Source organism: Lissotriton vulgaris, chromosome 11, assembly GCF_964263255.1.
Source record: "Lissotriton vulgaris chromosome 11, aLisVul1.2, whole genome shotgun sequence".
NCBI lineage: Eukaryota > Metazoa > Chordata > Amphibia > Caudata > Salamandridae > Lissotriton > Lissotriton vulgaris.
Window position 1 is genome coordinate 1,006,707,439 of NC_141699.1, and position 21,990 is coordinate 1,006,729,428.

Genomic DNA, 21,990 nt, shown 5'->3' on the forward strand with positions numbered 1-21,990 from the left:
AAGGGTGGAGTAAAGCTTGCCCTCCCTATGCTGCTGTGATTAAAGTGGGTAAGGCAACAATTGTGCATTTTCATTGTATATAGAATGCCTCATTTAAACTCCCCATTAGTTAAGGTTAAGGGGCCTTCTGTTATACTTTCTATCAACAAAGGTAATGGCAGGGAGAGGCATACCTTCAGGACTGCTGATTTCCTTACTGTAGCCCCAGTTTAAAAAACACAACAAAACATGTGCATATAAATGTTTTTGTGCCAGAAAGTCTCAGTTCCTGAATCACACAACCTCCAGAAAATGTGGTTTATATATATAGATTTATCTGAATTTGTTGAGATGACCAAGGATGGGGAATGAGTTTTCCAATTGGAGTGTCAGGTTAGTGAATAATTCAATTGTGGTGAGCGCCTTTGCCTTCAAACAACTCACAATTGAAACAGAATGCTCTCCTTGAGTCTTCGGGTAGTATGCTTTTAAAATCTGACAGAATTGACCTCCCCCAAGCAGCTCTTATGGAAGTCCCTAAAGTTATAGTGAATACTGACCTTTTGTCAGCTGTGTCAGTTAAATCGCCTGTAATAGGAAATGATTTTACATTACCTGACATTGATTTAACAGCTCATAGGGTTCGGGTGGGATCCGTACAGGGGAATTCTAGGGGTATGCCTAATTTAGAGGAAGCAATAACCATTTCAAGTACCGGTCCTCTAAGTAGCACACCGTCTAATAAATTAGATTTTTCCCTTGCGCAATTAAATTTCACTTCTTGTTCTGGTCCAATATTGAACAATTTAGCTGAGGGTTCTCCAAATATTAATGGGAGGTTAATTTCCAATTCATTGTCCTCTTTGGAATCTATTTTATCTTCGATTCTGAGTTTACTTGAAAAATTTGTGGGAGGTTCGGAGTGTATTTTTGACACTGTAACGCAAATTTTGCAAGTTCTCTTGTTAAGTAAAAATGATTCAGTGTCAGATCGCCCCTTAACATCGGCTACTCTGTTGGTGCCTCCAAAAATGAGCGCTCCTACTGCTCCAGCAGTTTTGGACTCAGCTCAATCTCCTCCTTTGACAGAAGATCAAAAAGCGAAGAATCCTGTAGTGCTCACAGCTGTCCCTAATCTTTCCAAAGTGGTTTCGGCTGGCGCTAATTGCATAGCTCCCATTAGTGATAAGATAGAGGTAATATCAACATCCCCACTCATTTATAAAACTGAAACTCCCTCTCTCTTTCCTATATTTTCCTTGCCGTCAAATAAGGTAGAGGAGATTCCTAAAGTAAATTATGGAATGATGGAAAAATCGAGTCCCCTGAAACAAAAAAAGATCAGAATGAAGAAGAGGAAACCCATCCGAAGATTCTCCAAAAAAAGACAGAGAAAACTTCATTTTGATAAGACTGCGGAATCAATACTAGAAGATCCTCCTCGGGTGGAGCAGTCCCCTACCTCTCATGTAGAAGTTAGGGTTGCTTCGCCTAAAGGGGACCCCTTGTCTACAGGTCTAGGTCCCATAAGTTTCACTAATCCTTTCCTCCCCAAGGTTTCCCAACCTTTTGTTAATCCTTTCCTCTCACATAGTAATCCTATAGCAGGATCCTGCCAAGTTGTTTCTAAGGTTACTTCACCTTCTGTTAATCCGTCCCTTATTTCTCTCAATCCTTCAGCAAGACCCTTTCAGGTTCCCTCCTCAATTACAGTCATTCCCCCAAAAGAAAAAATAAATGTAGACACTTTGTTTCTTGATTTTTCGCCCTTATTTGAACAAGATTTAATTTTAAATAGATCTGCCCTACTGATCTGTTTTAAAGAGATCGAAAGTTTAAAATTAATTCAAACGTCCGATTTGGACGTAGTATTTCTTCTTAACTCTCTAGTAGGGAGATCTACAAGATCCACAAGGGTGAAATTCCATTCGAAAGTTGTGTCAAATCTTATTCTACAGTGGGCGGAGGAATTACAAGTTAGAGGGATAGATGTTATGCCATACTTTGGGGAAAAACGCACTCAAAGTATTCTTGCCAATTCTTCACCATCACTTCCCTCCAATACGGGTGTGCAGTTGTCAGATTGGTCTAATTTTAGATCTGAGGACTTAAAAATATGCGTGGCTAGGAATGAAAGGCAAGTTTCATATAAAAATCCTCCTCTTAAGCAAACGGTGAAGGATGATCAATCTAAATGGAGTTGGTTACCTGGAGTTTTAGCGAGTAAATCTGCTCCCTGTTCCAAACCACATTCAAATTTTTAACAGAGAGCTGAAGTTTATCTCATGGAACACTGCTGGTTTTAATAATTATAAAGAGAAATTATCCTTCTTGCATTCTCAAAAGGCAGATTTAATTTGTTTGCAAGAAACTTGGGTGGAAGGTAGATTAGTTTTGGAAAAAGATTACTTTGTGTTGGAAAATAGCGCAATCTCCTCCAGAAGAGGCCATGCAAAGGGAGGAATAGCATGTCTGTTATCAAATAGATTGCAATGGAATTATTCACATTATCTCGATCCTGGGAAATTGTTCCAAGCAATAACCTTAAAAGATGTATTTGAGGATTGCCCTAATAGATCGTTGATTGTGATAAATATTTACATTCCCCCCAATCGTTGCTTTAATGCTGGTCTAAAAACTTTGTTCACTTTTTTAACTAAAGTGTTGGACATTTCCCCGGCTCCTCATGTATTAATGTTTGGGGATCTGAATTGTAATATATCAAATTGTGGGTTGGAGTTGTTTAGAAATATCCAAAGGGAAGAGTCCCTGAATATACCATCAGCCCAGTTACCTACCAAAATTAAAACTAACAAAAGAGGTAAACTTGTTTTAGAAGGGCTACATACAGTTGACTGCTTAATAGTAAATGGGAGGCTTCCGTCCGACACCCCGGCAGCTTATACGCATAAATCAAATAAGGGAAAATCTATTATTGACTTTGTTATGGCAGATTATGCTTGTTTTTCCCAATTGAAAGATATGAAAGTCATTGAGTCTAACCTTAGTGACCATAATGCGTTGATGCTTTCTGTCTCCGTTAATCTCCCGAAAGTCGATTCATGGAGTTTGGATACAGATTTTGTGAATTTTGATTCCAACTCAGGGAAATGTTTTTGGAATTCTTGTTCCTTTGAAAGTGTGGTTCCTCTTTTGCATTTCACTGTTGAGAATTTACCTCTCTGGGAAGGGAGAGAGCTGTTGAGTTTTGTTAACTTTTTAGAATCTGTAACGTCTATAGCGAAAAAGAAACCATGTGTGAAACAATCTTCCGCGGGCCCTCATCCCTTACGGGCTATAAATATAGAAATAAACAAGGTTATAAGGAGGCAATTTTTATTCTTTACCCAAGAAGGTAAGAACAGGTTGTTTATTTTAAAAAGAAGGAGAGTTAGGCTTAAGGCCCGCTTAAAACGTTCCAAGGAAGATGCCCTCTGGATACAACTGAGGGAAGCTTCTTATAATGGCCAAGCCAAGACATTCTGGTCCTTAATTGGCAAAGGTTGTGGTACCAGAGCTAGTCCCACCCCTATTGTCATTGAGGAACAGGTTTGGGTTCATTATATTGAGAAGTTGTACAGTAACAATAATTCTCAAGTATACAATGCTGAATTTAATAATGTCTCACGTGCATTTGATTGTCCAACGGTAAAGGAAATTGAATTTGCAATTAAGAATATGCGTTCATCTGGTGCGATGGGTCCTGATAAAGTGCCAATTTCGGTATTAAAACACCAGAGTGAACTTTGGAGCAAAATTCTCTTTCCAGTGTTTAAATTTTGTTTTTCCAGTGGAACAGTCCCCCCTTCCTGGAAAGGAAGTATCATTGTTCCTTTATATAAAAAAGGGGCAAGAGATCTACCACAAAATTATCGTCAAATTGCTTTGCTTGATGCCATTGGTAAGGTTTTCGCAAAATGTGTTCTTGTTTTAATGAACCAATGGGTATCTGAATTTAAAATCCTCCCCATGGAACAAACAGGGTTCAGACAAAATCACGGAACCCTAGATAACTTGACGGCATTGCAAGTTATCACAGAAAAATATGTGAAAGTCCGTGGTGGGCAGGTATATGGCGCCTTTATTGACTTCTCCACCGCTTTTGATAAAGTAGATAGAATATTGCTGTGGAGAAAGTTATTTGACTTAGGTATGCCCCCCTTTCTTATTAAGTTAATTCGCGCCCTCTATTCAGACACCTGGTGTAGAGTTCTACTTGGAGGTGAACGTGGTGTATCTAAAATAATTTCTACCTCCAATGGGTTGAAGCAAGGTTGCCTTCTGGCTCCTTTGCTATTTTCCCTATATACAGTTGATTTACCCGTCACCCTCTCAGCCTGCGCCGGTATTAACCCGTCTTTGGGTGGAGCTCCAATTGCATGCCTTATGTATGCTGACGACATCTTGATTTTGGATCTCACCCCAAAGGGCTTGAACAATCGGTTGCAAGCACTTTCTGAATATGCTGAAAGCCATTTTTTATCGATAAATACGGCAAAAAGTAAAGTGATTTGCTTCTCTGGTAGAAAGAAACCCAAATTCCCTAACTATCCTTGGGTCGTGGGGGGAAAAAAATTGGAAAGTGTGAAATCTTACACCTTCCTTGGTAAAATTGTCACAAATAATTTAAGTGACAAATCACATTTTGACAATAACTCGCGGAAGGCTATCTTACAGGGAAAGAGTCTAGTTTCCCTGTATAAAGCCACAGGTAGAAGGCATTTCTCTATTCTTTTAGATGTATTTAGAGCGAAAGTTCCTGCCTCCCTGTTATACGGAATAGAGTTAATTGATCTACAAAAGTGGAGTTTTTTAAACTCAGCGGAAGGGAAAATTCTACGTAGTTTAATGTCTGTTGGTACAGCAAATTCGACTGCTTCCCTGAGACAGGAACTTGGTATACGCAGTAGCTGGGTTCAAGGTTTGGCAAGTATTATACGTTGGGTAGTAGCCTTATCTAAGAGTGAGTCCAACACCTTAAGAGATCTTATAAAAAATGAATTATTAGGATCCTTTAATGACTTCTCCCTGATTGTAAAAAATTTTAGATTTGCCGTGTCAAAATTGAAATTGGATGAGGAGATTCTATTTTCATTATCCTCTTATCAATTAAAAACCATTCTGAAGTCAGCCTCATGGGAATTGGGGTTTTGTCAGGATAGAGATTTTTGTCTATCGAAAAAAGGCTGTACTCCTGTTATTGAGTCTTGTACCTTGCGGAAAGCTCAACCTTATATGTACTGGAACATCTCTCATGGCGTTAGACGCCTTGTGTACTTATTAAGACAAAATTTGCTTCCGTTGAAAGTTCTACATGCCAGTTGGTATGGCCATTCGGCACGCTGTGATCTTTGTCAATTGTATGATCAGGACTTAGATCACGTTATGTTTGTTTGTCCTGCCCTGATGTCGTGTAGGCGTAGATGGTTAAGACCAATTTGCTTACAACTCAACATTTTATCTGCTTCTTCATTTAAGGCGGCCTTGATTAACCCACCTAATGAAATGTTTTCTTTTAAACTGTACAACTTTTTTAAATGCTTTTTGGACCTTTACTAGGATGTTTTCTTTTTATTGTGGTGGAATAATATCTTATGTATTTCTTGTTTTGTATGTATATTTTGTTTTTATGTGGACCTCATAATGAGTTCCTTATCATAATAAATAAACTTGAAACTTGAGCGCTCACTAAGGTATGTGTTTATAAGTATTCCCAAACGTGCATTCAATCAATCAATCAACTCTGATTTATAGAGCATGGCTAATCACACAAGAGGGTATGCAGGTGCTCTCAACCACAAATTATCACTTATTAAATGTAATAAGGTAACCCAATGTTGTCCTACGGGAGAGGTAGGCCTTCAGTGGTGAAAAACGAATTTTGTTTTGTTTCACTACCAGGACAGGACATTTAAGTCTCAAAGTATACATCCAACTATTTAAAAACAATGCACCCTGCCATATGGGCTGTTTCGGGCCTACCATAAGGGGCACTTATATGTGCAAAAAAGGAAGGTTTAGGCCAGGCAAAAGTTTTATTTTGACAAGATGAAATGGCATTTTAAAACGGCAGGCCTGGGACATCTTTAAAAAGGCTACTAAAGTGGGTGGCACAATCAGTGCTGCATGCCCACTAGTAACATTTAATTTACACGCCTTGGGTAACTGTAGTACCACTTTACTAGGGACTTAAAAAGTCAAATAAATGTACGAATGTGTGTACGCCAATTTCACCATGTTTAAAGGAGAGAGCACCAACACTTTGACACCGGTTAGCATTGGTTAAGTACACAGTGTCCTAAAAGGCAACAAAAAATGGCTCAGCAAACAGGAGGGGTGAAGGAATAAAGTTTAGGGGTGACCCTGCTTTCTTTTAATCTGTTGTGTTGTGTTTGTCTTCCTAGGTTGTCAATAAAGCGCCGGGACACTCTTCTGAGTAGCCGAGCGCTATAAAAGACACAAAATAACATAACATAACATAACCCTGCAGAGAGGACCGTGCCCAACACCTCCTATGTATGGACATATGTGTAGCAAATATAAAATAAAACTGGCGTTCCTAAAAAAATAAACTCACAAGCACCTCAAAACTCATATTAGTTTAATTTGTTTTACTTCATTGAATTAACGTTTACTCTTAGTTGGTTACATAAAAATAAAACTATATGAAAATATGCAATTAACAAAAAACAAAATAATAGTATTGAATAGTCATAACTTTAATTGAACGATTAGCAACACTAAAAATGATAGCATAAGAACACATTTCGCCTCATAAACAAAAACATGCTATTTTAATAAAATATGTTCAAACAATGTCATGTACAACCATGAAAAGTGTCATTCCACAGGTAGGTCTACCTAGGCCCCCTGTCATGATACACCAGCAGTTTCCTGAGTCTTAATTGAAGAAATGACTTAAGGGCCAATATAGAGTTTATCGGATAGAGTTTACATTACCTCCACAATCCAGGTGGGCCTGTAGACATCTCCTTACATTGTCAAACACCACCGTCATGGCAGTTGCTGTCAATGTAGGAAAAGTTTGACAGGCAGTACAATCAGCCATGATGGCCAGCGTCAACATTTATAAAAAGGTTTTTGGTTTTTCAAAAAGAAAGTGGGAATTTGTTTTTGACAAATAAAAACACTAATGGCTCCCACCCTCTCTCAGTTTTTTCCCAGGATGTGAGGGTAATTTAGATTTTTTTTCCTGTCCCTCGCGTCTAGGTTTTTCTATTTGGGGACGTACAGGGAAAAAAAGCATTAAACTGTCCACCCTAAATAGGTTTACGGTATAATGCCCATCCTCTGACTGCCTCTACTCCATTGAGCCATCCGAGGATGAATTCTGTTGACTGAGTACGTATGGTCTACCCATCTTTAAATGAGATGGGAGGACTGAGAGTTTGGCATACAGGGTACTCTATATCACATTTGTAATTGAGTACCCTGTCGGCCGAACTCGAAATTAGGCCTTCAATCATTAAAGGGTAGCTTCCTTGAGGATGAAGTTGGGTTAGCCCTTTAGTGGTGATCATAGGCACTGAACAACTTACTGTTTTTGATTGTTACATGGTCTGCCCTCTTGACTTCATGTATGCTGTCCACTTATGCCTGGTTTGGAAATGTAGAAGAGAAACATTACTGTCTTAACAATTAGATACTAAATCAAAGTGTGCTAGCTGCTCTACACAGTAAGTTGCATAGGTTCCATATGTGTCTGCTATGGTCACTTTCTGTTTGGACCAGATCAAAAAAAGTAGCTATTCGATGATGCTTTTTTCAACTTAACTACCCAACATAGCAAGGTGATTAAATGAGTAACCAACCCGGATTTCATGCCGAGTCTATGACAAGCTTTAATCACAGTAATTCATTCTGGTTGTTTGGCCTTATGAAGAGTAAATAGTACAAAACCCTAGATTCCAGTTTCCTCAGAAGCTAAGAGAGTCTTGGGAGCCCTATCGCAGACCCTTAATTAAAATAAGACTTTTTTGTCTCACACTCCTTCACCTATGAAAAATGGATAGGCCACAAATTTGAACAGGGCTTATAGCTGAAGAGATTTACCTTTGGCTTTCATTCTCTGGTTTCATGTCAAACATGATTCAAATTGGATGCAGAGGTATTTATATTTATATCATAGTAAATACAAAGACCTCAGTTTGCCATTTCCCCAAATTTGTTTCCCCACCATTAAACATAATTTGATCTTTTTCTAAATTGATTTTTAATTGTTAGCACATCCATATTATCCAAGGGCACTGAGTGCCAGCTAGAGTTCAAGTGAAGTCCAATGAAAAATGACTACTGTCTGCTTAAAGTGGAGCCTATACTTCCACTGTACTATGTTTTTGTGGGACGTTAAGCACCAAGGCTTGCAGTGGGCCAACATCATAAAAAATTTATATTTGAGTGATTTTGGTCCACTGCTAGTCTTGATACACAACTTACCACAAAATCATGGTAGAGTAGAAATATAGGCATTACTTTAGTCAGACATTCCCATTGAGAAACACTGAGTTCAGCAAAGTCCCTGAACTCCCCAGCTCTTTGGACATGGTTGGGGATTTTCCTGTGGCCCTCAACATCATAGCACAATTGTCCAAATGGAGTTTTCATAGAAAGGACTCCAGACAAACAGGACAATCTCATGTTAACATCTTACTCCTTAATAAAAACAAACAATGATGTTGAGGGCTTTTGAGAAGTCCATGAATACACCTGAAGTGGGACAGCATCTCTGCACAGGGATTTACACGGAAGACGACAAAGCATCACCACACTATGTACCATGGACATTGCCTTATGAAACCCCGATTTCATAGAATATATGGACATTTTAAGCTCCAGCCACTTATGCAGTTCCCTCAAACGTTAATTGGAAAAAATCTTAACAGGAGGACAAAACAGTGCCTGGGTTTGAAAATCAGCTGGAATAATACGGCTCCCTTCAGTAGCCATCCTCTCTTTAGGCAGCTAGTAACGTTAAATGAGAAATAAGAGGTAAAGTATAATTTCTCCCTAAACTAGGTGTGTTTTCTAAAATGTTTGGAGTCAAACTATATAGACCTTTGCCAGGGATCCTTTACTGTTATTTATAATTGAAAACATGTCTTCAGCAGTGTGCAGTTTGATTAACCAATTGCTCACAGTCAATACTAGTTTCTTGGATGCTTAGTTATCAAATACCTCCACTCCTTTTCTTTGTTAACATTAACCTCGGTTGAAACAATGCTAAGCTGGTGTTCTTTGCAAAACAAAATTCAAATAGTAGTTCTAGAATGTTTATGATATTTATGAGGCTTTTTCTTTTACACTTCATGAGATTTTTAGGATTTGCATTATAACTTGTGTTACATTAGCCAGACAAGTGCTTGCGACACGGACTGAAGTTCACAGATCCTTGGAGTGGCTGCAACTTTATTATTCCAAATAAAACATATTGAATCAGGATCTGAAGCTCAGTGAGTGCTCTGCATTGCTCATGTATGTATTTTCTCTGCAACTGAACTACATGATCGGTATACAACTGTTACAACGAAGTTTTTACAACGCACTACCATTACAACGCAGGCATTACCACGCATACCATTACAACGCATTGAGCTGGGGGGCGCTCTAGGATAGGGAATAAGTATAATTTTATATCCAACACCTTCCCTAGTGTCCACGGGGACTGGAGTTGGAAAATAAATTATACTTACCACTATCCAGCACCTCTAAGCGCTATGCGTTGTTACAATATTCGTTGTAAATACCGCGTTGTAATGGTATGCGTGGTAAAAGTATGCGTTGTAACGTCATACATCCACATGATCAAACCATCACTCCTGATAACATCCTATTGGTAGTATTGTATGGGCTAGCTACTTTGCAGAAGATCTCATAAGCTTTAATATTTCTTCAAACTAAGACACCATATTTAACATATCTGCAGCACATTTTGAGCTCCATAGAAAATACCTCAAATAGATGATTAAGAAAGGAGGCAGAGCTGTTTCTTTGCTGGGAAAGTGACAGATTTATTTAATCATAGATATAATTAAATAAATCTGTTCAAGCAGCAATGGGGGAAATTGTCCCACTGGAACTCACAGCAGCCTCTGATGCCCTGGCTACTCTTTTCTTTTACAACACCAGTTATTTAGGGTGAAAATGTACAGATGTAAAATAACGCTTTGCTATGTAGTAGATTGTCTTCCAGTCGAGAAAGCAGAGCCTGAACGCAAAGGGTTAAATCCATGTTTTCATCAAATCTCACTACACTCAAGGCCCTGATTCTGAGCTTCTGTGGTGAAATAAAAGTACTAATGTTTCAAAACGTACTTTAGGTACTAAGGACAATAAAAGGTAGAAGGTGAAACCAGGGGTTGTGTAGGCTGTCCTTGCTACTAGGGATAGGGAAATGGGCTTAAAAAATGGTTCTAGTGGTCCGTTTATACTTTAACTTTATTGTTGTATTAGCTCTGTCCACATTTCTCTGAGATGAATGTGATTGAACGCCGGCCCTCCATGCCAGATTTTTTTGATATCCCCATTGAGATACATGTAGTAATTTTAAAAATCTGGCATGGATCCGGCCCTCCAGGACCGGTTAGGAGACCCCTGACCTAAGACATGATGAGGGAGCTGATGCACAGGAATCTTTAAACACTTGATAACCCCGACACAATACGTTGATTACATGTGGTATTCACTCACCACTGAACAATATGATGATTATGTGTGGTATGCTCTCTTAACTACACAATACAATGATTGTGAAAGGTATGAATTAATCACATAATAATATTCTGGTTAGGCATGGTTTGCACTCCCGACAAAATACTCTGATTACACAAAGTGTAATCACACCATTGCATTATATTTCAATAACATTAAACCCTCAAGTAGTGCCAAGTGGTTCAGTCTGAATAGGAGCCATATTAGAGTACTACTTGTGAGCAGTACCCAGTATATTAACTAAATAAAACCAGTAGGTAGCAGCTTGTGCCGGTAAGAGCGGTGGGGCGGGGTGGGGGAGGGACTTGAGGAAATTACATTTAAAAAAAAGAAAACCACTTACCTTGCGCTCGCCGCATCGGTGATGCCGCAAGAGCAAGGTGAGTGATTTTTTTGGTAAAATTAAATTTTCCCTCTTTATCTTCTGTCGACTCCCTCCCACCTCGCCCCACCACCCTGCGGCTCTTACGTGCATGGACCACTCCTGAATAAAACACAAATATCTTTGTCTAACCAATAATAATGTTTCTCTCAAACTTCAAAGGTAGGTGCAGGTATCAAGAATGAAGACGGAAGTTGTTACCAAGACCTAGAACATAAAATTTGAAGCCAGATCGGGGTATTTATTTAAAATATAGACTTTGACTTACAGTGTTTCCACCTCAGCCAGCCTCTCTTATGCAAACCTGCATCACCACCAGCGCAACGGCCACCATTGTCATTTCTTCATTTCTTCAAAGCCCTTTCTATGCCAAAAGTTCAAACTACTTTTGAAAGGCTATGTGTGACACATAGCCTTTCAAAAGCAACACTCAGAAGGCAGACACATGTTTAGTTGTCTGGGACTGCAAGACTGCAAGACTGAAAGTAAGAAGTTTACATTTTCGCATCAATTAATTTGTCTTCTACACTAAGTACTAGCTTCCTGATTACTGAACCACACGTCTGCTTCACCTCTCTTCGTCACTGATTCTCCGTCACAAGCACTGAGATGAGTAGTGTTTTGTCCGAACGCCATCCCTTCCAATTTAGACAGAACAGAATCATTAAAAAAATCTGCATATTATTCAAAACATTTATTTTAATAATTAAACACAAATGTTACATTCTTATCCAGTTTGAGGCTTTTTAATTATAAACACTAAAGTCCTGGAACAAACCCCAGTTCTAAAAAAATAATTTAAAAAAGTAATTTGTGCCTTAGATATCAAGAAGCTAGTGCACACATTGTATAATTTACAGTAGAGTGTAAACATATAAATCATGAATTTGTATAAACGAGGTTGAGTGGAATTAAAATATTGCCGTTGTAATTGGTTCATTTAGCATTTTGTGAAATTTTAAAGTTTGTGAAATTAGTACAACTACAGTTGTGGCAATATTTGGTGCAAAAATAGATTTTTGAAAGAGAAATTTCACTGCAAAAAGTACATTTCCCAAAGGCATTTTTTTCTCTTGTAAAATTCATTTTAGAATAATTTTGGATGCTTTTGTTTTAATTTGCAAATTCTAAAGTTACTAAATTTGCAAAGTTTTTAAATATGCTTACAGTACTCATAGGCATGAGGTTCTGCAATTTTACACATCTGCTGTGCTATATAAACAACCGAGTGGGAACCAATGTATGACATGGCACTTGCCACTGAAATCCCTTCATTTCTGTTGCATTGATAAACTGCCATTTCACTTCCATTGAAGCCAAATAGTATATTTGCTTAGCATTGCCATAACCTCATTACAAAGCATTTCTACATTTGTCAATAATTATGCATCACAGCATTTGAATGCATAATCTCTTGATTAATACCAGCTCTTGTAAAATGCATCACCCCAATGCTGTATGCAAATACGTTTATTATGCAGATTTGATTGGCTTTGCCTATCCCCCTGCTCCCTGAAAACCTTACCATTGGCAAGCAATTCATAACACACGTTTTTCGAAATAAGGATGAATATAGCGCTAAATAAATTTATGCACTCATAAAGTACTTACCGCTAGAGCCTGTAAACTTCCCCGAGGCCAATTTACAGCTGCAGGAATAATAATTGCAAACCAATGCATAAGGGCGTTCGCGTTTATATGCTGGTCGCAACTGACTGCGAGGGATGATTTATGAAATGATTTGTGTTCTTTTAATGCAAAGGACCTTTTCAGAACTTCCATTTATAGTAACAAGTGCTAAGATACGCAAAATGGTGATAAATTGCAGTACAATTGCTCTAAGGTTTTATAGCATATTTTATGTACATTAATTCATAGAATTCATCATAATTAGTAGGGAGAGTGAAATAACCACCCTAACTCACAGTATGTGCTGGTGGTTGATTAATGTGGGTTTCAGTGATACTTTTGCTACAGTTGACATGCTGACTGTTCTTTTTTATTGAGGAATATTGCAGGCAACTCTGCTTGATAATAATGAATACCTCTATGACAGGATGGTTGGTACTACATATTCAACAGCAACAGAAGGATGATGCTGCAAAGTTTTAGGAAGGCGTGTGGAGAGACAATGGAGTCCATTCACAAAGGCATTTTGGAGTTTAAAAGCAGTACTCCTGTGGTGCTGTTTTACATACTCCTTGGTGGGTTGTACCGCAAACATGTGAAATTGAAATATTGGGTAAACATTCATACATATTTAGTACAGATAGAAAGAAATGTGCTCTCTTTGACCATTAACTAATGGTGAGTTTACATTTTCAGAGTCAACTCACAAAGGCATATAAGAGTACACAAAAGAGTATACAAGAGTACTACCTCCAAGTCATGAATATTTTTGGCCCCAATGTGTACCCCATCATATGTGGTTTAACGCCCTCAGGACACACTGCCATAATCTCTTCTCAAGTGGCAGAATTCAGTAACCTGATGCAGTGGTGGCCACCAGTAATAAAGGGTGGTAAGGGTGGGTAAGGGGAGCACTGGGGGGGAGAGCGAGCGTGGGGGGAGGGAGCGCAATGGGAGGGGCGATTGAAAGTAATACAAAAATGTACCTGACTCCGCCGGCCACCTCGGGTGTCGCGTTGATCCTGCTGGTTGTTTCCCGGGTCCCAGCAGCCCATGAGATAGACTCCCAGCCAATCCCTGTACTGCAGAGCAGCACGGGGATTGCTTTCAGCGGGTGGAAAATATGCCCAGCTCAGACCAGGGAGTCTGTGGGGGTTTCTCCAGCCCAGCTGCTGAATGCAGCCAGGCTGGTGAAAACTAAGTGCGCATGTGTGTTTTGGTCAGCTGTGACGGCCGGCCAAACACACATGAACACTTACACATAGATTCATCATTGGCATGTTTTGCGAGTCTGTAATAGCGATTATTAAGGAATCGCTATTACAGAGTCGCAAAACGGGATTTAGGAATAGGAATGAATGGGAAGACATATCAATGTGCGAATCGCTATTAGCGAATCGCATTTTGAGTTTGCGATTTCAAGGGTGCAGGGGTGTCCAAAGGACACCCTGTTGCACCCCTGAAATGATATTGGATGCTGGTGTTACGCACACACATGTCCCAAGGACACATATGTGTGGGTGTAACATACAACTTAGAAAAATGCACCTAAGTGCATTTTTCTAAGTTTCCGCTATTTACCACGAGGTTTGACTTCACGGTAAATAGCGGCCCAAAATTGCGAATTTGCAATTTTCAAATGTTTCATGAATTGCTTTTAAGGAATCTCAAATAGAGATTCCTTAAATGCAATTCCTCGCAAATTTGCGATTTCTATTATAGCGAATTTTGAATTTGGGATGATGAATCCCAAATGCAAAAATTGCGCTCGCAAAGGGCCAGATTCTCAGAATCTGGCCCTTTGCAAGCCGATTTTCCGTTGATGAATCTTGCCGATAGATTCATCATCGGCATGTTTTGCGAGTCTGTAATAGCGATTATTAAGGAATCGCTATTACAGAGTCGCAAAACGGGATTCATGTAGAAATCGCAATATTTATTGCGATTCCTACAGCTTCCTTATTTGCGATTAGCTAATTTCTAATTGCAAATAAGGATTAACTCCCCATTCTTTCCTATGGGCCTAAAGGCCCATAGGAATGAATGGGAAGACATATCAATGTGCGAATCGCTATTAGCGAATCGCATTTTGAGTTTGCGATTTCAAAGGTGCAGGGGTGTCCAAAGGACACCCTGTTGCACCCCTGAAATTATATTGGATGCTGGTGTTACGCACACACATGTCTCAAGGACATGTGTGTGTAACATACAACTTAGAAAAATGCACTTAAGTGCATTTTTCTAAGTTTCCGCTATTTACCACGAGGTTTGACTTCGCGGTAAATAGCGGCCCAAAATTGCGAATTCGCAATTTTCAAATGTTTCATGAATTGCATTTAAGGAATCTCAAATAGAGATTCCTTAAATGCAATTCCTCGCAAATTTGCGATTTCTATATTAGCGAGTTTTGCATTTGGGATGATGAATCCCAAATGCAAAAATTGCGCTGGCAAAGGGCCAGATTCTCAGAATCTGGCCCTTTGCGAGCTGATTTTCCGTTGATGAATCTGGCCGTTAGTGACTAGGGAGTGCACAAGCAGTCCCCCTTTCATGGCCCGCCCCTCCATGCACAAGCAGGCAAACGCGTTTTATTTTTCCTTTGCTGTCTCTGCACCAGGCAGGGGGGCAACGCTCCTCTGCCATTGCGGAGGAGCCGTCACTGACCTGATGTCCTACCGCATGCAACAGAATCCACCCCTGCCGCCACTGCTGATGGAATCTATCACCTGGTGACAGAAGTGAAACAGAAACCATCCGGGATAAGGCCATCCTGTGAGAGCACTCCTTCGGCTGGTCATCACACTGCTTTTCTTACACTAGAAGGCTTAATTTCTTTCAGAGAGGGGTTGGGGCCCCTGACACATTTCCAAGATGTTGGATATCCTTCCCAGGCACTGGCAGTGCATGGGCATCTGCAGTTGGGTCCTAATCAGGGGCATGATGGTGTGTGCAGTATGTGGCCAAGCCTACACAGACAGAATATGGTGAGATAAGTCCCTCTCTATGTTTCTGGGCTGGGCTATCACGTGCAGATGTACTAACATTTTGAACTAAAACATGCACTATGGCATTTCATTTTTGTTTAATGGGATTGCTTGATCCAACTCTTCACTGGGTGGACCCTGTATAGAAGTGTTCATGTGCAAATATGGGGAATGGCCCTAAATGTTATTGATATTTCTGCTTTTTATTAAGTTTTATTTTTTAAATTGAAATGTTCCAAAAAGTGAATGAGGATATGATTTTTGTGAAAAAGCAGTACAGCTTTCTGAAATATAAACAATTACTGAACACAACGTTGATCTTTATTATTAAAAATCACATACCATAGTCTACTATTTGCTCAATCTACTTGACATATATGCCTGGTGACTTTTATATTGACATATGTCCACTGAATAAATTATCCACCTCAAATATAGACAGACCAGTTACTTAGTGACAATAGAATTAGTGATTCGTTTTGCTATTTATCCTTTAGCACATTGGCCTGTTTGAAATTGCAAAGAAATCTGTTGTATCTAAATAGCTTCCAATTTAATGTAAACAAATATTTGAAACTATCCACAAAGAGCATGCTGGTTTACATTTTAAAATTTCCCTTAACCTACTGGCTATTTGATCCATAGGAAAAAAAAAGAAGTCTGTCCGTTGCTGCAAGAGAATTTTCTACCTGACGAGGGAACATTAGACTACTTGTGCCTCCATCGGTCATTAATCTCTGATTCTAGGAGAGTGGGAAATATATAACTGAAGCATGGGTCAACTGCCCAGATTATGCTACCTCAAGAAACATAATACAAAGTCTACCTTCTGCATTTCTCGAGATAGCCCTTTGTTATCTAAAAGCCCTACAGAAATGGCAGAAGGACTATTTCTTGTAATACAGAATTTCATTCTTCTTCTCACAATAACACTTTAGACAAAATGGAAATACTACAGTATCAAAGCACTATAGACATAATAGTGGATCTAGCATCTAATAGAGTATCAATTACGTTTGATGAGCTGGTTAGATTCTTGGTAGGGCTGCTGTCAAGGGACAGTGTAGGTCATCAGAGAGTGTATTCTGTGAAGGTGTAGTAGGAGAGTCTGTTTTCATCTCTGTAAATGACTTTTCCAAATGCACGTTATCAATAGAAATGTAGAAATTACAGAATCTTGTGGTGGAATTCTAAATATTGGGCCTAAATATTGATACACACACATTTGTGGGTCTCCATAAACTTCAGGTTGCCGTCCGTAAATATTTCTGAGTACATTTTAAAATAGGTCTCTTGGGCTTATTTGTTTCTCCCGGGGGCCGGTGAGACATTATATCAATAGTATATTAATTTTTACTGTGGAATGGGACAACAGTTTCATACTTGTTACTCATATATTTTGTAGTTTAGAGGTAACACCTTTTTGAGCCTAGCTCTGACTTAGTTGTGCAAATAGGTATATTTTAATTTACAATGCATTTTACTCACCTGTAAAATGAAACAAACGAAAAAACAAAAAGAAAAATCAACATCCTTCACTCTTCTAACCCTCCACTATCCTTTTCAATAAAAATAACAGACTAACATATCCACTTCTCAAATGTCATATTTTGCTTTACTAATTCACCACTAATCATTTATGGGTTCCAGAGTAGAGTGCTACGCGCCGAAAAAGTGCTTCAACACCTCATCGGGGGTAGCAAGCACTATGTAAATGCAAACGTTTTTCCATCTTCTATCCCTCTGCTACCCTTCTCTATCCAAATAACTGAATAACATAGCCACTACTCAAATTACTTTCATACTTCACTATATTAACTCAACACTAATCCTTTATGGGTTCCGGAGTAGCGTGCTACTTGCCAAAAAGCGCTTCAACACCCCATCAGGGGTAACAAGTGCTATATAAATGAAAACTTTTTTCCCTCTTCTATCCCTCCGCTATCCTTCTCAATCCAAATAACTGACTAATATCCACCACTCAAATTACTTTCATATTTCACTATACTAATTCAACACTAATCCTTTATGGGTTCCGGAGTAGCATGCTACTCGCCGAAAAAGCGATTTGACGCCTTGTCAGGGGTAGTAAGCACTATATAAATGCAATTACAATTTTACATTGCGCTTAATCTTCTCACCAGACCAAAGAGGATGTATCTGGATGATACCACCTGCAAAAGTAAGTTAATACTGAGAAACTGGCTCTTTGCTATTACTACATTGTTCCAGGCAGGATTCTTCTCCAAATATCTCCAACATGTAGTCCTCACATGGGCAAGGGTAAATATGTATGTAGTTAAGGCTAGTGGAGAGAATATCTACCCTACTGTGTCGCGCTGTGTACTACTTATTCATCTAGACTCGCGCTGGGTATTATTATTTAATTTGAGTCGCGCTGGCATTTATTTCTGTACCTGAACATCACGCTGGTAACTGATTTGCGCCCCCGGTGCCGTGGTGCATTTGCTACCCCTGCCTTCGTCTCCCCTTGACCCTCCATCTTGTTGACTCGCTCCCTGACCCGCCCCTCCTCCCTGCTACCGCCTCCCAACTGCTGCCCCTCCCACGCTCCGCCCCCTCCACCTTCCATTTATGGCCAATGCCCCCACGCGCAGCGTCCACGCGCTACGGCCACGCCGAAGGTGCGCCAAAGGTAAGCCCGTCTACGCCCGTCCGCGCCTGGACCGCGCCCAGCGCCAGTCCCCCTGCCCCTCGCGCTGCCCAGCCCCCCGCGTTACCTACGATGCCGCCACCCTCCTAGCCCTTAACCCCGGTCGCGCCCCCAACTGCGTCCAAGCCGCTCCTGGACACACCCATGGACCGTTCTCCTGCTTCTCCTGCAAATTTAGCGGCACCGACAACATCTCCGCTACGACCACAACACAGATTCCCGACCCCAACCACCTAGAATGCATCCTTCTCAACACCCGCTCGGTCCACAGGCACGCCATTGACCTTTGGAACCTACTAGACACCATCTCTCCTGACGTCGCCTTCCTAACGGAAACATGGATGAACGCTTCCTCCGCCCCTGACATCGCCATCGCTATCCCTGATGACTATAAGATCACACGCAAGGACCGCACCGACCATACAGGGGGTGGAATCGCTATCGTCCATAAGAAATCCATCCGCATCTCAACCTGCTCTGACGCCAACCTCGCTAACTCCGAACACCTTCACTTCCAGATCCACATCGACCCCAAGACCACACTCAGAGGCACCCTCCTCTACAGACCACCAGGACCACGCGCAAAATTCAGTGAAGACATCACGGACTTCATCACCCCACACGCGCTCCCCTCCAAAGACTACATCCTTCTGGGAGACCTCAACTTCCACCTTGAAAAGATCAACGACCGCAACACCGCCACCCTCATGGACAACCTCGCCAACCTCGGACTTAAACAACTGGTCACTTCCCCCACCCACATCGCAGGTCACACTCTCGACCCCATCTTCACCTCCAGCAACCATGTCTCCTTCAGCCACACTACGGATCTCCTCTGGACTGACCACAGCTGCGTTCACTTCACCTACAACAAGCCGAAAACCATCACCCACCTCCAACCAACTCTACAAAGAAACTGGAACAAAATCACCACAGAGCAGATCTCCACATCGCTCCTTCAAACCTCCCCAGCCCTCTCTTCTAACGCCAACGAAGCCGCCTCCAACCTCACCCTCTGGTTATCCAACACCGCCGACACCTTAGCACCACTGAAAAAACGTCAACACAAACTTGGCATCAAGAAGGCCTCATGGTTCAACGATGACCTCAAGAAGTCCAAGAAACTGTGCCGCTCCCTTGAAAAGGCCTGGAAAAAAGACCCATCCACCAGCAACAAGGACGCCTTCAAAAGCGCCATCCGTACCCACCACCAACTGATCCGAAAAGCCAAGAAAACAGCATTCAAGGATCGACTTGACAACAACGCCCACAACAGCAAGGAACTTTTCAACATCGTCAAGGAATTTTCCAACCCCTCGGCCAACTCCAACGACATCACCCCCTCTCAAACCCTCTGCGATTCCCTAGCCTCTTTTTTCCACAACAAGATTGCTGACATCCACAACAGCTTTGACAACCAACCCGGAAGCCAACCCACCCTACCATCAGCTGACCATCTTCCCCCCGTTAACACCCTTAACGCCTGGAACCCAATCTCCACTGAGGACACCATCCGCCTGATGAACTCCATCCACTCAGGATCCCCCACAGACCCATGCCCTCACCACATCTTCAACAAAGCAGACTCCGTCATAGCTCCGCACCTCCGAGACGTCATCAACTGCTCCTTCAACTCCGCTACCTTCCCAAAAGACTGGAAACACGCTGAACTCACCGCCCTTCTGAAAAAACAGCAGACCCCACCGAACTCAAAAACTACCGCCCCATCTCGCTTCTTCCATTCCCGGCCAAAGTCATCGAGAAAGCTGTCAACAACCAGCTCGCCGCCTTCCTCGAAACCAACAAATCACTCGACCCCTCACAATCTGGCTTCCGAGCCAAACACAGCACTGAGACCGCCCTCATCGCAGCAACAGACGACATTCGAACTCTACTGGACAATGGAGACACAGTCGCCCTCATCCTCCTCGACCTCTCTGCAGCCTTCGACACAGTCTGCCACAGCACCCTTTTACAACGCCTCAGAAACATCGGAATCCAAGGAAAGGCACTGGAATGGATCACCTCGTTCCTCACCGGAAGAACCCAGAGAGTCCGCCTCCCACCATTCAAGTCCGAGGCCTCTGAAATCATCTGCGGCGTACCACAAGGATCCTCACTCAGTCCCACCCTCTTCAACGTATACATGAGCCCCCTCGCGGCCATCGCCCGCCAACACAACCTCAACATCATCTCTTACGCGGATGACACTCAACTGATCCTATCTCTCACCAAGGACCCCAGCACCGCCAAAACTAACCTACACGAAGGAATGAAAGAAGTCGCCGAATGGATGAAACAAAGCCGTCTGAAACTGAACTCAGACAAAACAGAAGTCCTCATCTTAGGTAAATCCCCCTCTGCATGGGACGACTCCTGGTGGCCGGAAGCCCTCGGAAATGCACCCATCCCGACAGACCACGCACGGAACCTTGGCGTCATCCTGGATTCTTCACTCTCAATGAACAGACAAGTCAGCGCCGTATCCTCTTCCTGCTTTAACATTCTTCGCATGCTCAGAAAAACTTTTCGCTGGATCCCCTCCGAAACAAGGAAAACAGTCACCCACGCTCTGGTCACAAGCCGACTGGACTACGGAAACACCCTCTACGCAGGTACCACCGCTAAACTCCAGAAGAAACTACAACGAATCCAAAACGCCTCAGCCAGGCTCATATTAGACATCCCACGCAACGAACACATCTCTGGTCACCTTAAAGACCTCCACTGGCTACCCGTCAATAAGAGGATTACTTTCCGACTGCTTACCCACGCACACAAATCACTCTACGACATCGGACCAGATTGCCTCAACTCTCGACTGTCCTTCTACACCCCCTCCCGCCAACTTCGCTCTTCCAGCCAAGCCTTCGCCACTGTACCTCGCATCAACAAGACCACCATGGGAGGCAGATCCTTCTCATACCTGGCTGCCAAAACATGGAACTCACTCCCCGCTTACCTTCGCCTCACCCAGAATCACCTAGCGTTCAGAAAGCAGCTTAAAACGTGGATATTTGACAAATAATCCTCCTCCCCTTCCTAAGCGCCTTGAAACCCTCTGGGTATGTAGTGCGCTATATAAATTTTATGACTTGACTTGACTTGACTACTGGTGGGGGAGCAGGGTATGGGGTTCCTTTAGGAAATATATTGTTACCATTGAGAAAGGCATAATAAATAGGTCAGAAAATATAAATGCACTGTAATGCTACACCTCTGTAGGTGTAAATGTATATAATGTACATTTTCACAAGCAAACCCGTTAACACATTTTAGTAACATGGTATTCAGAAGAAAATTCCAGAACTGCTTCTTTGACAAAGCAACTGTCACAGATTCCTAGAACAAACTGCAGAATTATTTCTAAACTCTATACTAATCTGATATGTACTCACAAATGTAGGTAGAAGTCTTCAGGAGTTCATTTCTCACTACCTTTTGTGAATCAGATTCTGATTTACATGGTCACCTGTCTGAGGAGCAGTTTTTTATTGAACATGAGTCCCAGAGTTTTAGAAGATGTGAAATATAGCTACATGAAATTCTATTTTATTTGTCTATATCTGTTATACATATACAGAATAAATGTGACATGTTTTGACATTTTCCAT

At 41.3% G+C, this 21,990-nt stretch overlaps 1 protein-coding gene across 1 annotated transcript in view; it reads left to right on the plus strand.

Annotated features, from left to right (window-relative positions):
• LOC147683927 (histone-lysine N-methyltransferase MECOM-like) overlaps positions 1 to 21,990 on the plus strand; it is a 1,500,386-nt gene that overhangs the window by 1,151,500 nt on the left and 326,896 nt on the right. The gene's annotated exons all lie outside the window — the stretch shown is intronic.